The sequence below is a fragment of the Rhipicephalus sanguineus genome, chromosome 8, assembly GCF_013339695.2.
Source record: "Rhipicephalus sanguineus isolate Rsan-2018 chromosome 8, BIME_Rsan_1.4, whole genome shotgun sequence".
NCBI lineage: Eukaryota > Metazoa > Arthropoda > Arachnida > Ixodida > Ixodidae > Rhipicephalus > Rhipicephalus sanguineus.
Window position 1 is genome coordinate 121,995,262 of NC_051183.1, and position 18,050 is coordinate 122,013,311.

Consider the following 18,050-nt stretch of genomic DNA (forward strand, 5'->3'; position numbering starts at 1 on the left):
CACATTTCAAAACGTTTAACATGAACAACACTCGCTGGCTCTGTCGCTTCTACTCTGTGGGGAATTTTACCGCCGGTACTGAGATGCTGAAGCAAAGGGCGTTTGCTCTGAATCAACGAAACAGAAGGTAGCCTTAGAAAAGCCCTGTGTTTTGCAAACCGTAAGGCAGCACTGCTCGGAGCGACGGGAAAAAACGCCAGGCCTGCGCTGAAACCGCTGCACAGTCACAGCGAAAGCTGGAAGAGCGGCGTTTCTAGAGCCCGTTAAGCTCTCTTGGGGCTACAATACAAGTACACTAGAAAGGTACCCACTAGGCCATAAATCACAAATTTTGTGAAGTTGGGAAGCACCTACTAAGCCATTATTCGTCATTCTGCGGAGAAGCGAGGCCAGCTACACGCCTGTAAGGCATTATGTGCACTTTGTTGACGCGACGACTGATGACGATGAAGAATTATGGCTCAGCCCTTTGTAATGGGTTGGAATCTTTAAACCGCCCACCAGTTATGTAATTTGCATTGGGTGACGCCCGGTCGCTATTTCCCTCTCCCATCATGCTGTATAACATACGTTGACGTGGGAGAGAGACGGGGGGGGGGGGCGAAGAACTTTACTGAGACCCCAAAGAAATGAATCACGCGCTTATGGGCTTCCTTGGCAACCAATACAAGTGCTCTTGCGAGGAACCCACTACGCTATAAATCATTGTAATTTTACTGAGACCCGAGGAAGTGGATCATGCGCTTATGGGCTTCCTTGGCAACCAATACAATTCACTTGCGAGGAACCCACTACGCTATAAATCATTGTAGCTTTTGAGAAGTAGGGCAGCAGGCACTGTCCATTTTTCGTCATTCTACGGAGAGCGTTGGTACCTGCTAAACGCATGTAAGGCATTATGCGCACTTTGTTGATGCTGTGCCTGATGACGATGAAGAATTATGGCAGAGCCCTTTGTAATGGGTTGGAAGCATTCAACAACCTACTCGTTGCGCCATTCGCATTGTGTGACGCCTGGTTACAGAATTCACGTTGTGCTACGCTTGGTGCTTATTTTACTCTTCTACCACGCTATATTGCATATGCTAATGTGGTTCCTTCCCGACATGAAGCCTGTATAGGAGCTTTTTGCAAAGCAATTTCAAGCACCGGCATGGCTCAGAGGTTGAATACTGGGCTCCTACGCAGAGGGCCCAGGTTCGAACCTCGTTCCATCCTGGAATTTTTTTTCTTATTTCGTTTTTTTTTTTCTTATTTCGAGCGATACTGGTTACGGACACCGGCGGCGGCGGTGGCAGCGGCGGCGGCGGCGGCGGCGGACAACTACGGCGCCAAAATCGGCCGGTGAAATGATCTCATAACAGCTTTCGCTGTAAAAGAGTTCAAAATTAAAAGCATGGCAGAGTCGTGGTTGTACGTCGTGGTGCAGCGCTCAAGGTGCTATATCCTTGTATACTCTCATCAATATTGCTTCCTATGACTGCTGATGTACAAAGCCCCTGCGGCCTTGCACGTCGGTGCTAGCGTCGTTGGTGACACCAAATTACACAGTTTACCTCATTAGTTAAACGTAGTTGAAATTATGTTCAGTCTAGAGATATGCTGGCTAGCTGCTTTCTTTTTTAGAAAATTACACAGTGACCCACAAAGACAACCAAAATGACCTCAATGCTGCATATTGTCACGTTTAATACAAAGGCGACGTGCACAAGGCGGCGATACAAGGCCCCAAGTCCCGAACGGGGTCGGCACAGCACAGCCAAAACAAAGGCACTGGCGCGAGAGCTACTGCGTCTTCGTCTGCCTCTTTCTCGCTGGCATATTAAGCGCGTGGCATTGCCCCTCCTCCCGCAGGAGCATCGCCTCGATGCTCAACGAAGCATTCACGGTAAACATAAACGAAAACCTAATGTCATCAATGTCACAATGTGTAGTAATGGTTTTAACCGCACCACGTGCACAATCTCGGGTCGTGGCTGTCGGCGTCGTGGTGATTGGCTTCCGTCCGGAAGGACTTCGTAGTTGACGTCGCTCACTCGTCGTAGCACTTTGTAAGGGCCGAAATACCGACTGAGAAGCTTTTCAGAAAGACCTTTGCGGCGCACGGGGGTCCATACCAACACTTGGTCACCCGGTTGGTAATCGACTTGTCTGTGGCGGAGGTTGTAGCGCCGTGTGTCGACGTCCTCTTGTTTCTTGATGTTCACGCGGGCCAGTTGGCGTGCTTCCTCGGCTCGTTGCACAAAACACTCAGCATCTTCGTCAAGATTGTCGATGTTGTCAATGTCGCAGGGGAGCATTGCATCCAACATCGTCTGAACATCACGACCGTATAGGAGACGAAACGGCGTGAAGCGTGTGGTCTCTTGCGTAGCGGTATTGTACGCGATTGTTACGTAAGGCAGCACCTCATCCCACGTCCTTGTGCTGTACGTCTATGTACATAGACAGCATATCAGTTATCGTTTTGTTCAGCCTTTCGGTCAATCCGTTTGTCTGTGGGTGATAGGCTGTTGTCTTGCGATGCGTGGTGCAACTTAGCTGAAAAACCTGCTCAAGGAGCCTTGCCGGAAACGCCGTTCCTCGGTCTGTGATGACGCAGGATGGAGCGCCGTGGCGTAGTACAACGCTCTCTGTGAAAAACTGAGCGACTTCGGAAGCTGTGCCTTTGGGAAGAGCCTTCGTTTCAGCGTAGCGGGTTAAATAATCTGTAGCGACGATTATCCACTTGTTTCCCGAAGACGACAAGGGAAACGGGCCCAGGAGGTCCATGCCGACTTGATCGAAGGGTGTTCTGGGTGGCTGGATAGGGTTAAGTAACCCCGCAGGCTTAACAGATGGGGACTTTCGGCGCTGGCATTCGCGGCAGGCTTGAACGTATTGTTTAACGCAAGCGGCAAGTTTCGGCCAGTAGTATGACTTGCGTACCCTAGCGAGGGTTCGGGTGATGCCCAGGTGGCCAGATGAAGGTTCGTCGTGGCAGGCAAATAGAATTTCGTCACGAAGCCCTGCTGGAACGACCAATAGATAAGTTTTGTTGCTGGCAGCAGCGTTCTTCTTGTACAACACGCCCTGTCGCAAACAAAAGGATGACAATCCGCGGGCGATATTCGGGGGCAGAGATACGTTGCGGCCTTCTAGATGTTCCATTATAGGTCGCAATCCAGCGTCTGCTCGCTGCCGTGTAGCTAAGTCTGTTATGCTTACGGCTCCAAGAAAAGGGCAGTCATCTTCGAGGTGTTGAGCGGGAGGTTCAACTGGCGCGCGTGATAACGTGTCTGCATCTTCGTGTGCGTGACCTGACTTATACGCGATAGTGACGTCGTACTCCTGCAGACGTAAGCTCCACCGTGCTAGTCGTCCGGAAGGGTCTCGTAAGTTCGCGAGCCAGCACAGCGAGTGATGATCCGTCACTATCTTGAATGGGCGGCCATAGAGGTACGGTCGAAATTTAGCAAGTGCCCATACGACGGCAAGGCACTCCTTCTCCGTGGTACTGTAGTTGGACTCCGGGCGTGATAGGGTGCGACTTGCGTAAGCGATGACTCTTTCAACTCCCTCCTGCCGCTGCACGAGTACCGCGCCCAGACCGATGTTACTGGCGTCGGTGTGAATTTCTGTTTCGGCTTCCTCGTCGAAGTGCCCAAGAACAGGAGGTGATGCCAGGCGACGGCGAAGCTCGGTGAATGCAGTTTCTTGTTCAGAGCTCCAAACGAATGGTGTGTCGGCTCTAGTGAGTCGAGTAAGTGGTTCGGCAATTTTCGAAAAATTGCCTATAAAGCGCCGGTAGTATGCACATAGCCCAAGGAACCGCCGAACACTTTCCTTATCGGCAGGAGTCGGGAAGGCTGCTACAGCGGTGGTTTTCTCGGGGTCAGGACGAACGCCTTCCGCGCTCACAAGATGCCCAAGGAACTTCAGTTCTTCGTAGCCAAAGTGGCATTTCTGTGGCTTTAACGTAAGGTTAGCCGACCGGATTGCCTCGAGTACTTGTCGTAGTCGCTTCAGATGTTCGGAGAAGCTGGCTGAAAATACGACCACGTCATCTAAGTAGACAAGGCAGCTTTGCCACTTTACGTCGGCTAACACAGTGTCCATCATGCGTTCGAAGGTAGCTGGCGCAGAGCAGAGACCAAACGGGAGCACTCGAAATTCATAGAGGCCATCCGGCGTGACAAAGGCTGTTTTTTCACGGTCGCGTTCATCAACCTCGATTTGCCAATAGCCACTCTTCAAATCAAGGGGAGAAAAATACTTCGCTCGCCGTAGCCGGTCAAGAGAGTCATCAATACGCGGCAGCAGATAAACGTCTTTTTTGTGACGTTGTTGAGCTTTCTGTAATCGACACAGAAGCGAAGCGTACCATCCTTCTTCTTGACCAGGACGACGGGTGATGACCACGGACTGTTCGAAGGCTGGATAACGCCATCGTCGATCATTTCCTTGACTTGCTCCTTAATGGCTGCGCGTTCTTTCTGCGAGACACGGTATGGCTGTTGGTGGATAGGTCTTGCGTCATCGTAAGTGATTATCCTGTGCTGCGTGATTGGCGTCTGACTCACTTTAGACGATTGAGCAAAGCACGTCCTGAATTCAAGTAACAGCTCTCGCAAGGCCTTCTTATGCTCTTCTGACAGTGCGTTGTTGATGTCAACATCTGTTACGGCTTGTCCATCGCGGCTACTGTCTTCACACGTAAAACACTCAATGACGTCCTCCAAGGCTTCAGCGTAGGCGACGGCAGTGCCACGGAACAGGTGACGATGCTCATTTGTGAAATTCGTGATCTTGACCTCGGCTTGACCGTTCCTAATGTCAACGATGCCTCGTGCCACAGAAATTCCAAGCGCCAGCAACAGGGAGACGTTGCACTCTGCCAATGTTTCACCATCACTTGTTCCTTCGGAAGACACCTGAATCATGATACTTGCACGAGGTGGTATTGTCACACTGTCGTCGGAAACACGAAGGGCGGCTGTACGGCGGCAGGTGTCCTTTGACGTAGCCTTGACTGTAGAAAAGGAAATGCAGCGTCTGCGTAGGTCGATTATGGCACCGTATTCCCGAAGAAAGTCCATTCCGAGAATTAATTCGCGGGAGCATTCGCGTAGCACGAGGGAGCTGACCAAAAACGTGGAACTTCGTATTTGTAGCCTCGCAGTGCACACACCAAGCGGCGTGACAACATGTCCTCCAGCAGTGCGTACGTGGGACCCTGTCCAAGGCATGATAACTTTCTTCAGTAGGCTGGCCAATTTTCCGCTAATAATCGAGTAGTCAGCGCCAGTATCTACTACAGCAGTTACATTCCGACCATCGATAAGCACAGGTATGTCCATTGAAATGTCGCCAGGCTGGGATACATGCGTCGTCGAATTTCCGTCGGTCCGATGTCTCGTCGATTGGAGGTCGAGGTCTTCATCACGTCGATAATCAGCGGCCTCGCCTCGAAAGGTCGCTGGCGTCAGTTTTCCAGGTGAGGGCTCGGAGATCGTCCTTGCGGCATCCGACTCCTGTTGCCCGAATAGGATGGCGACCGTGGTGATGGTGAACGCGACTGACGCCTGGGTGGTAGACGCTGCCGAGCGATAAAATCTTCAATTTCGGGTGGTCGCTGTCCGAACCGGGGACGGGGTGAATTGGCAGGAAAACCCTGAAGGCCAAGTCGCCGGTACTGGCACTCTCGGTACACGTGACCCGCCTCACCACAGTGGTAGCAGAGCGGTCGTCGGTCCGGCATGCGCCAAATGTCGGATTTACGCGCTGCGGGCCGAGTGTCCTCAAAATAAGGAACCGCCTGTGCAGACTGAAGTGTGGCATACGGGGTTGCTGCCGATAGCGGCACTGTTGCGGGTGAGATGTGTCCGAAATCTGTCGGCATAACTGGCGTGCTGGAAGCCGCTCACCGGAGGTGGTGTCACCGACGACGGGACGGTGCGTCTCAAAGCGTCGGCGTAACTCACACGTCGAGGTTCACTTGAAGGTGCGAACGCCTGAAGTGGTGCAGGAACCTGAACAGGTGCTTCGCGACGATGCCCTCCGAGCGCATGCTGCACTTCTTCGCGTATGATGCTGGCGATGCAGTTAGTGGTAGGCTGCTGCTGCGCCTGGTGCAACTGTTGCAGTTCGTCGCGGACAACCGAACGTATAAGCTGCCGAAGCGTTTCCACGTCAATCGGGAATGATCCTAGGCTGGTAGTATAGGTAGCATTCACTTGCCGATCATACTGGTTCCGCTGCTGCAGCGCCTTCTCCATGGCGACGGCTTCAGTGAGGAACTCCGCAACCGTCTTCGGCGGACTACGAATGAGTCCACCAAAGAGCTGCTCTTTCACACCTCGCATCAAGTGTCGCAGCTTTTTGTCTTCCGGCATGTTTGGATTGGCTCGGTTGAACAGATGGACCATATCCTCCACGTACATAGCCGCACCTTCATTAGGCATCTGAATGCGGGACTGGAGGGCCCATTCAGCTCGCTCTCGACGATCAGGGCTGGAGTACGTCTGGAGGAGCCTGCGACAGAACTCGCGCCATGATGTTAGGAGGCCCTTGCGGTTCTGGAACCATGTACGAGCACCATCTAGAAGACTGAAGTAGACATTCCTGAGTTTCGCGTCTTCGTCCCATCCATTGAAATCCGCTACGTGCTCGAACTCAGCCAGCCAGTCTTCCACGTCTTCAAAAAGACCACCACGGAAGGGACTCGGCACGCGCGGTTTTTGCAGTGTGTAGTAAGCGGGTGCACCTGCAGCTGCAGCAGCAGGGATGGCAGCAGGGGTGAGCGCAGTAGTATCCTCCATACCTGTCGACGTTGAAGTTGTACAGCAGGGCACAATCTCGGGGGCCAGTCCCCGAATTCTCCGGCTAGCACGGTGTACTGGCGTAAGTTCCGGTTTCTGGTTCGCGTTCCTGCTACTGGAAGGAGTCTGTTGCATAGGTGAGATTACCCAGCGCCTCCACCAATAAAATGTCACGTTTATACAAAGGCGACGTGCACAAGGCGGCGATACAAGGCCCCAAGTCCCGAACGGGGTCGGCACAGCACAGCCAAAACAAAGGCAGTGGCGCGAGAGCTACTGCGTCTTCGTCTGCCTCTTTCTCGCTGGCATATTAAGCGCGTGGCAATATATATGGCTTAAAGTGGATAATTCATTGAATGAAGTAGGCACAATTGTAGAAGTGTGCGCATTTTTGCTGCCTACCTTATGAGCGATCGCTTTATAAACTTTTAAATACGAAGCGTTTCTTTCTGTACCCGAGGCACTTTCACCATTTTCTTTCTTTCTATCTATCTATCTATCTATCTATCTATCTATCTATCTATCTATCTATCTATCGTTTCACGCGAAGGTGCCCCGAAAGTGTATGCAGCTTTTCTCGTTTTAATAGAAAATAGCAGTTATTTACGACCACTTGGGGCTGGGAATTACTTGCATGCTTATGAGCTGTTCTCAAAAAGTGAACTTGAAGAGGAGGCATAGCGTCTTCCTTCTCTGTCACCATATGTTGGCTGTCGAGCTGGCTACACTGCAGGCTTTGCGTGTCTGATGCAGTGGCGGCGGATCTCCTGTGCGGTGTGCCACATGGTGGGTAGTGGCAACAGCATCGGCGTCGCATAATAACCACATATACGTTCACGGTTGCTCACAAGTGCAGGTAAAATGAGGCACGCCCCTATTAAGGGCTACCATTGAGAGTAAACCTGTTTTTTGAGACGTCATGCACTATCGTGTTGGTCTTGCCATGTCGGGATGCCGAGACCTCACGGTCTGCGTGGTCGCACGTCGCCGCAGTGTCAAACAGAAGTCCGCCTGTAGGACCGTGGGGGTGTACCGACGCCAACATCTTCTACGATATGCACCTATCTTCTACTTATCTTCTAAGATATAGTCCGGCAGCAAGACAAGTCTAGGGCATTCTGGGCTATCAGAGAAGGAGAATGTCGCTGATTTCTTGATGGTGCTAGAATGATTGGCTTTCAGGAGGCCTCAAAAACTATAACCAGAGCTCATGATTTCAGATTCAGATTCCTTTATTTCAGCATTCATTTTGAGAAAAAATGCTAGGACAAGAGCAAAAAGCCGCTATTATAGCGGCTTGACAAAGGCCCCTGCCCCTACAGAATTTGACAGCAGAGATTCAACTTTTTTCAGACATCAATTCAGGAGAAAAAAAATAAAGCCGCTGAAAGAAGCACTAACGGAAGAGCCACGCTTCTGTTTCTAGACGACACTTGGCTGGGCCGATAATGCGCTTAACGAGTGGTCTGAACTGTGTCGCACAACGAAGATCGAAAGAAAATGCGGCAGATCCCACGCACTGTGGGAATCGATGTAACGCGAAGCAGCCAGCAAATAGCTGCATACAATTCTGCCAAATGAAATCATTCAAATAGCTGCCAAATGAAATCATTCGTGGCATGGCACCTAGTTCACCATATATCGCATGTTTGCCATGCACACATGCATCCACAATCTAGTATATGCCATGCTAATGAGACTTATATTCTGGTATGTACAATGCATGACCTGTCGTTTATGTTCATCACGCACTCGTGTCATGCCATACCAGCTTTGGTATATATCCATTTAACAAAACGGCCGGAAGCGCACCATGGCAGTGACATGTAAATCACACCGTACATGACATGCATAACATGATTCGCATGTTAGGACCTGTCATTTATGTTCGTCATACAGTCACATCGTGGAATACTAATTTTGGTTTATATCAAACGAGCGCAATGGCCACGAGTGCACCATGAGTATGGCATGTAAATCATGCCATACATGACATGCATATCTTGGTTTTCATATTACCACCTGTGACATATATTCATCATACAGTCGCGTCGCGCAATAAAAATTTTGGTGTATATCAATCTAGCGAAGCGGACGCGATCGAACAAAGAGTGTCATATGTAAATCACGATGTAAATGGTATACATACCATGATTTTCAATGTCCCACCGGCCATTTATGTTTGTCATACAGTCGCGTTGCGCAATACTAATTTTGGTGCATATCAATCTAGCGAAACGGCAGCGAGCGCACCATGAGAAGTTCATGTCGTACATGACTTGCATATCATGATTTTCATGTTACCACCTCTCGTTTACGTTAATCATACAGTCGCGTCGCGCAATACCAATTTTGGTGTATGTCAAGCTAGCGAAACGGCCGTGAATGCACCATGAGCACGGCATGTAAAACCTGACACACATGACATGCATGTCATGGTTTTCATGTTACCACCTATGATTCACGTTCAATGCCAATTTTGGTGTATATCAATCTAGCGAAACGGCCGCGAGTGCGCCATGAGCGTCGCATGTAAATCATCTCGTAGAAGACATGCATGTCATAATTTTCATGTTACCACGTGTCAGTTCTGTTCGTCATATTGAAATGTCTCGTCATGGCAGTTTTCGTATATATCCATTCATTTAAACGGCAGCGGGAGGCCGGAGATCATGTCATGTAAATCATGCTGCACATGACATGCGTGTCATGATTTGCACGTTAGGAGCTGTCATTATGTTCGTGATGAACTCTTGTCACACCATACCAATTTTGGTATATATTAAATTAACGGAACGACCGCAAGTGCCCCAAGGCCGTGAAATGTAAATCATGCGGTTCAGGACACGCATGTCATGATTTTCATGTTATGACCTGTCATTTATGTTTGTAATACGGTCATGTTAGCTCATGCCAACTTTGGTATACATGCGATTAACGAAACGGCCAGGAGAACACAAAGTAGTAGGCGGCTAGATAGATAGATAGATAGATAGATAGATAGATAGATAGATAGATAGATAGATAGATAGATAGATAGATAGATAGATAGATAGATAGATAGATAGATAGATAGATAGATAGATAGATAGATAGATAGATAGATAGATAGACAGACAGATAGACAGACAGACAGACAGACAGACAGACAGACAGACAGACAGACAGACAGACAGACAGACAGATAGATAGATAGATAGATAGATAGATAGATAGATAGATAGATAGATAGATAGATAGATAGATAGATAGATAGATAGATAGATAGATAGATAGATAGATAGATAGATAGATAGATAGATAGATAGATAGGATAGATAGATAGATACGCTCAAAGTCGCAGAAGTTCGCTAAGAAATGCTTCGCATTTAAAACTGCAGTGCATGGAGGTACAAATTATCTATTGAAATATTAGGGATATAACACTGACATGCATTTTACAAATATACAGCATTTCTTGTTTCTAACATACACACCAATATACACTTCTCATTTCTTGCGAACAGTGCACAACTTTTCAGAACAAAATCGCAAACTTATCCAAGGTGGTGAAACTAAACAGATTTGTGGGCACATAAGGGTATGTAAAACGACTTTCACACACAACAAAACTGAAAGATGTGCTATATCTAAAGAACAAGCCAGGAAAGAAAGCCCAATTACCGCATACATTACTCTCATATAGTAGTACGGCTAAGAAAATACTCCTTCAGCATTTGACGCGAAACAATATCCAGATTTACATGTTGCCCCTCAAGATTGTTAAGCAATACTGATATCCGGCGCGGTAGCCTGTCCTTTCCATGACTATTTCGTGAAAAAGGGACGGCCTAATTTTGTCGCTCTCGAATGGAATATTTGAGGTGATGCGGTTTCCTGAGATTACAGAGATGAATAAATCCAGTGTGGCCTCGCTTTACACTTTCCTTGTATTTCATTGCAAGGTTAAACTCATAATGGTATCAAATGCGAGAACATTAAACTGAGAAATAATTGTACTTGTATGATTGTCATAAGAAACACACGCCACATGGAGCAATGCTTTTTTGTAGGAGAAATAACGTCTGAATGTTTTTGTATGACGTTGTTCCCCATACTAAATACAATAATTAGCATGAGAAATAAGTATTGTATTATACAGCAATAGCCGTATCTTTGATGGCAGAACATCTCGAAGCCTACAAAGCGCGCCGCATGCCTTCGCCACACTTGTTGCAACGCGTTCGATGTGTTAGTCCCATAATAAGTGTTGATCAAAGATCACTCCAAGTGTTTTCACGTCAGCCGAGACCTCTATTCGTTCTGATCGATAGAATATGTTTAGATTACGATTTATATGTTTTTGGATAGGTGCAAAAAGAACCGCTTTTGTTTGTTTGGAATTAATCTGTAAGGAATGTGCTTTACTCCACAAATATAGCGTATCAAAGACGGTGTTAGCCTTCTGTGATAAATGATCTGCACTACTTGACTGGAAGAAAAGACAGGTGTCATCTGCGTATATTATATAGCGTGGTAAGTTACTAATGTTTGCTAAGTCATTTATATAGATGTTGAACAGTATCGGTCCCAATATGCTTCCTTGGGGAACACCGGCTTCCAAATTCAGGGGGTCTGAGTATTCTCCTGAGATGCAAACGCATTGTTTCCTGTGCATTAGGTAAGACCTTAGAAGGTCCAGGGGTAATTCACGTAATCCATAATGTTCAAAGTTTTTTTAGTAAAGAAATATCGTTGATCATGTCAAAGGCTTTGGAAAAATCAATAAATACGCATAATGTTAATTTTTTCTTCAAAGCCATTCAGTATTAAGTCCTTCGGTGTTAATAGAGCTAATTCAGTCGATCGGCCCTTACAAAACCCGAATTGATACGGAGATATTAGCTGATACTTTTCACAAAACAACACAACCCTTTTACAAATAACCTTCTCCAAGCCTTTTGAAATGACGGGGAGCACTGACACTGGCCGATAATTTGACATGTCATTTCGGTCGCCGGATTTGAAGAGAGCAGTTACCTTTGCCTGTTGCATTTTGCCGGGAAAACACCTGTAGACAAGCAAATATTGAATACGTGGGTGAAAGCATGCACTAGGAAGTCTATTGTGAATTGAATGGGCTTAATCTGGAGACCATCAATGTCCCGTGCCCTACTGTTCTTTAAAGATATGAAAGCAGAGTAAACCTCGTCAGGTGTCTTAGACTCAAAAAACGCTGTGTTTACACTGGACTCTCCCATAAAATTTAGAGCGTCTATACTGTGAGCACTAATTAATAAACTTGTAAAGTGTTGATTGAAGCGATTTGCTAATTCTACACACTTTAGCTGCTTCCCATTCCCTGTAACTTCAAGCTCTTCATTACTTTTATCGCGATTTAGGAGTTTATTAGGTGCACGCCAAACTAGACCGCCTTTGGAATCTGTATGACTACACAGTTTTTCTATATACGTCTTTCTTGTATCTCGGAGAAACTTAGTTACGAAATTACGATATTTGTTTAAAGCAGAGATCATCCAGGCTTCTTGAGTGCGCAAAGTGACTGTATAATTCGTTTTTCTTTTTACGAATTAACTTTAGACACTCATTTGTTAACCAGGGCTTGCGTAGTTTTCTTGATGTCTTTACCCTTTTTAGTAGAAAGCAACTAGTGTAGGTATTATTTATTACGCGCATGAGAGTATCGTAAGGAGTGTTAGCATAACTACATTTAAATACGGGTGTCCAGTTCCAGTTGATATATTTACCGGCAGCGCAACCACACACACGGACAGAGAAAAGAAGCGAAACGTGTTTCCGTTTCACTTCTTTTCTCTGTCCGTGTGTGTGGTTGCGCTGCCGGTAAATATGAAGTACAACCAACTGGCCCAAGTTTCCGTTTTGTTCCAGTTGACATCTTGAAGTTTTTTTCGAAAGTCATTCATTGTTCTTGGATTTATTCCTTGTATTACGAAAGATTTACATTCGCGTCGTCTAGCTACAAGTGTGTTGTTTTGTTTAGAAAATATGTATAACGGCAAATGATCGCCTAAATCGGCAACAATGGTACCAGCGTTAATATCCTGCATTGGGCTGTTCGTAATAAATAGGTCGATAAGGGATTCAGTAAGGCATGCGACACGAGTGGGTGATTCTATTACGTTTGCACAACCAAATGAGGCAAAGGGTAATGTCACAATCCGGGTAATTGAATTAGATTGCAGTATGTTTATACTGCAGTCACTGCCTATGTTTATGCACAATCTATTTTGGTATGCATAACATAGTAATTGTTCTAAGTAAGCGAAAAAACGTTCACTGTTACCATAAGGTGGTCGATACAAAACAGCAAAAACATAGCATCCGCATTGTACTGGAAGCGCTTCCTAGTCGGGTGTTGTTTTGCAGTGATTTGCAATCAAGTGACATGAAAGCCTTTCCGACACCATCTGCATGACACCTCCACCACGACGGTTTGGTCTATTTAGAAAAAAGTTCTGATATCCAGGCAAGGAAATAACATCATCTTCTGAACTGTACCATGTCTGACTTGATCAACTGCGGAGTCCAACGACTTCATGCTTTTTGTGAAATGCGTAATGCATCGTGTGTCAAGTATACGGTTCATCACTGCAAAGACAGCGAGTATCTAAATTACTGGATAGACATCCGCAATCATTTCGCGAAACTGGTCATTTCGAGTGATCAGTAAAAAAAAATCTTAGTCACTGACGTCACAATACCACAAAAATAAACGAGTTCTGTTGTGTACCGTTTCCAGTTTCCTGAGCAGGTCACTCGTATTTGGATGGGTTGACGTCTACGCGCATCACAACAGCTATTATCAGGTACATAAGGGAGCTTAGCCTTCATGATTGAATATACAGAGTATAAAATATCAGTAACAACCGAACCTACATTTGCCATTCACTTTTGGTCAACCCTGAATGCTAGTATAAATTTAGACATTTTTATCAGCGGTTATCAATTAAACCTCGAAGGTTGGGTGTTATTTATAGACCTTGGTTCAGTGCAGCGATGAAAAATCGTTCAACTGGCAATATCCCTGCAGACGACTTTTCAACAACTCAATGATGGCTCCAGCGACATCATCTGTTCAAGTATCTTTCATCACATCAATCCATTATCTTACCGGAAACATCTGCCTTCATTAATTTGCTGTAGATTGTACTTGTCAAGACTCTTACCCTAAGCATAACCCACGTTGCATCCTTGACAACGCGCATTGTCAGTGCTACTAATCTGTCAGTCAGTGTTGTCACTGTCAAGCAGTGTCAGTCGGTGTTACGGAATCGGCACCTCCATTCCATTCAAATTCCATCCAGGAAATTAGAACTTGCCGCACTTCCATTCCTTTCAATTCCTGGGAATGAAAACAACTTAGCCCATTCCCACTCCGGGAATGGCCGTACAGTTCAATTCCATTCCTGTAATTCCGCAACTAGGAAAGGCATCTTGATACTTTTACCGAGTTAAGAATGAACGCCCCATAAAGCTTATGTCAGCAGACGCATTATGAACTGCAAAAGTATGCAAACAATATCTCGTGCAGTACAACCACCCCATTAATTTCCATAGGGACAGTACTCCGCTACCTGTAGTATTTCCATGGTCAGCATGTTTGAACGCACGGTGATGTTTAATATTGCTTGAGCTTAAATCTGTTAATGCTTAAATGGCAGCAGAGCGTATTTTTTATGCTGACAAAAGTAGTGTTCAAGAAGACTAAGCGGTTTTGTCACGCGTCTGGTGCAGTCGTGAATATGAAGGAAACCACGATTTGGCTAATGGGGAAGAAAACCATCTACATCTGCGGGGATTAGTTGGAACAGTGCACCGCTTGGGCACCTTGTGTTTTTGCATCGTGTACAGAACACCGGGCCGCACTGCTCGCCAACCCCCGGGCTTGTGAAACGCGCCTCGCAAGCATGAATGGGGTGAGGAGAACTTTCTGTTTTACTCTGTGCAGAGGTATGCAATGTCTTCCGTGTCGCAAAGGTTATTTACGTGTGTCAGGTACTAAACTGCTCGTGAGATAAAGATCAGACTGTGCATAGAGCATTCGCCACTTTCGTGCGGGGGAATCAATGGGAACCAACGCGCAGGGATAACTTGTTTCTCCCTTCAGTATATGCTGCGATAATGCATTTGTTTGTGCACTAGCTTATGCCTCGGTTTGAAGTAGGCGCGTTGCTTATAAATGTACCGTGCGTGTAATGAGCCAGGCCATTTTTGAAATACTGCTTTATTGTGAAATTCGACGTTCTGACTTACTAATGTTTGAAGTTTGAAAAAGAGCGCGTAGACGAAAACGTGCTCTATTTTCGGAAAAAGGCGCAATTCTATTCCCATTCCCTTCCGTGCAAAAGGCGCTAAATTGCATTTCCATTCCATTCTTCCAAGCTTTGTCCCCATTCCATTCCGGGGACGTGAAAACGTGGAATGCTTCCGGAGTCATTCCAGTTCCGGAGTGGCAACTCCGCAGCACAATGGTGTCAGTAACTGCAACGTGATAGTTATTTTAAAGGCAGATTCCTTTCTGTACAGTTATTACTGCGATGGCAATTATATGGAGACACTCTCCGCGGGTTTTCACGCGACAGCGGTGAGAGCTCGTTACGCGAAAATTCCAGTGTCGGCATTGGTGTTGGCGTCGTTGGTTATGAGCGAACAAGTCAGCGTGGCGCGTGACAGAAGAGTCTGGAAAGATGCAAACAAACTGAATCATAAAAATATTATGTTCGAGTGAGAATTGCGCCCGCGCCGTCTGCGTGGAAAGCAGGTGATCTGCCACAGAGGCCAGCCACTGCTTCAAACTGCTTCGGGAAAAAAACACTAGATAAATGTCATGCAGATGGAGGAGTCTCCTTAACGCGGGTGATATTGCGTGGCAGAAGCGTAGAATCACGCCAGGCGTCAGAAAATGTCAATTGCGCAACGAGTGGGTGTTTTAAAGGGCTACCTATTATAACATTCAGACATATTTATTGATGATCAACCGCAAAAGCATCAACAAAATGAGCAGCACCGTAGGTTCGCGTGTTTCCTTACCGATGCGTAGTGGGCCCTTCGTTGACTTGCGAAAGGAAAAATTATCGCGTAGTGGGCACGTAGCAACCGTACTTGCAGTAAGTATTCTAGGATAGCTTGAAACGGTCACTGTTACGCACACAGACAGACAGACAGACAGACAGACAGACAGACAGACAACGAACTTTATTGGGTCCTAAGGAGTTACGACCCCCTAACGGGAGGCCGGCCGCGCCCACGTAGAGGACAGAACGCCGTGACGCTCTGCCCTTTCCTGGGCCCTCTGGATAGCCTGGGCTTGCTGTCGGAGTGCCGTGCTTCTGATGGCCTCCTCCCATTCGGCTTCGCTGGAGAGAAGGGTTTGAGGCAACTCGGGACATCGCCAGAGCATGTGAGCCATGGAGCAAAAGGTTTCACTGCAGTCGGGGCAACCGGGGTCAACGTCCGAGTACATCTTACTGAGAATGCCCCGCGACGGGAAAGACCCCGTCTGCAACATTCTCAGAGTAGCTGATTGAGCTCTGCTGAGCTTCTGCTGAGCTCTGATGAGCTTCTGCTGAGCTCTGCTGAGCTTACCAACTTGACACTCCTGCCAAGTTGGTAATGCTTTGTTACCTCGTTAAATGTCAGAAGTGGATCATTCTGCTGAGTCCCTTCCTGCCCCTCCGGAGCCTCCAGACCGCCGCGGCGCGTGAGTACTCGCGCACGATCGTGGGCCAGCTCGTTGAGGTTTGGGAAGCCCTCGAGAACGTTCTTCCCCATGTGTGCAGGAAACCAAGTAATAAAATGAGAGCCGGGACAAGCCCTCTTCTCTAGAATTGAACCTCTCGAGCGAGGTTGCCCGATTCGAAAGCTCTGATTGCCTCCCTCGAGTCGGTGTAAATATAGGAACGCTCTGGGTCAGACAAGGCCAACGCTACCGCAATTTGCTCCGCTATACCCGGGGTGGCCGCCCTTACTGAGGCGGAGGAGCGAAGCTCCCCCCGCCGGTCTATAACCGACAGCGCGAAGATTCTCCTGCTCCCGTACTGCGCTGCATCGACAAAGACGGCGGAGTCCATGTCATCTTTAACTCTCCTCAAGATTGCTCGTGCACGGGCTTTACGTCTACCCTCGTTATACTACGGATGTACGTTTCGCGGGAAGGGCCCCACCATGTAGGTCGCCCTCGTTTCCCGATTCAGTGTTGTCCGCCGTTCCTCCATGATCCTAGAAGCACACAGACGTTCATTTTCTTGCGACACAGTTGGGGCATCCACCGATAACCGAAGCCAGGCAAGCACTTGAGTAGGCGATGCGCGCGGGGCCCGATTACGCTATCGCGTTCTACTCTTGAAGGCGAAGCACAAGCATCATGTAAGTTTTTGCCGTCGCGGTCATGTCCCGTATATGTATGTATGTATGTATGTATGTAATATCCACAAAGATATATTATTTAGAAGAAAAATTTTAAGAAGCGCCCGACCGTTGACTCGAACCTCCCCCCCCCCCCCTTCGCTTCACAGCGCTCGTCGATAGACAACTCCGCCACGCGCCATACATCCTCCGTAATACTAATGGAGAGTTATGTACATCATTTACCGCTGGCGGTACGCAGAGCTCGAAGGACTTCAGCGTGTTCATTGTCACCCAAGAGATGGCGCGAATGGCGCGCTTCAAAGACCGTCAGCCGCTGGTAGCTGGGTTGAGTAGGCTGCTCTTGTTTTTGGAGGAGCACCAGCATTTCAGACTTGGGTGAAACGCACGCGGCGTCGGGTCAAATGCACGGTGTGTCATACGTGGCGAAATTAAAATATACGAGACGCGGCACATGCTGCGTCGTTGTCCGCAGTTTGTTTGCGTTGTATCGCGGGCGACCCCCGCTAGTTTTCGATTTTGGGTCTTAGGACAACGCTAACTGAATGCTCTAAAACCTAAAAAGAAACTTAAGAACCCGCTAGAGAGGGTAGTGGCCTCCTTGGGCTGAATGTCCTCCACTTTGTCAGCAAAGGGCTCGCGTATTCTTCAGTCGGACAAGGAAGGCCATTGTTTGGTTCTGGGGCAGTCTATGATTGCAGAGAGGGCACTGACAGCCGTTCGTAAAACCTTCAAGCAAGTACGTGCTAACGCAACAAGGGCCAAAGAGCGCGTACCTGAGATGTGCAATCAGTGGCATTTGGAAGAGTTTGCCGCTACTGTCAAGATAGAAACCCAATCCACACTGAATGTTTGTTTGCGGCC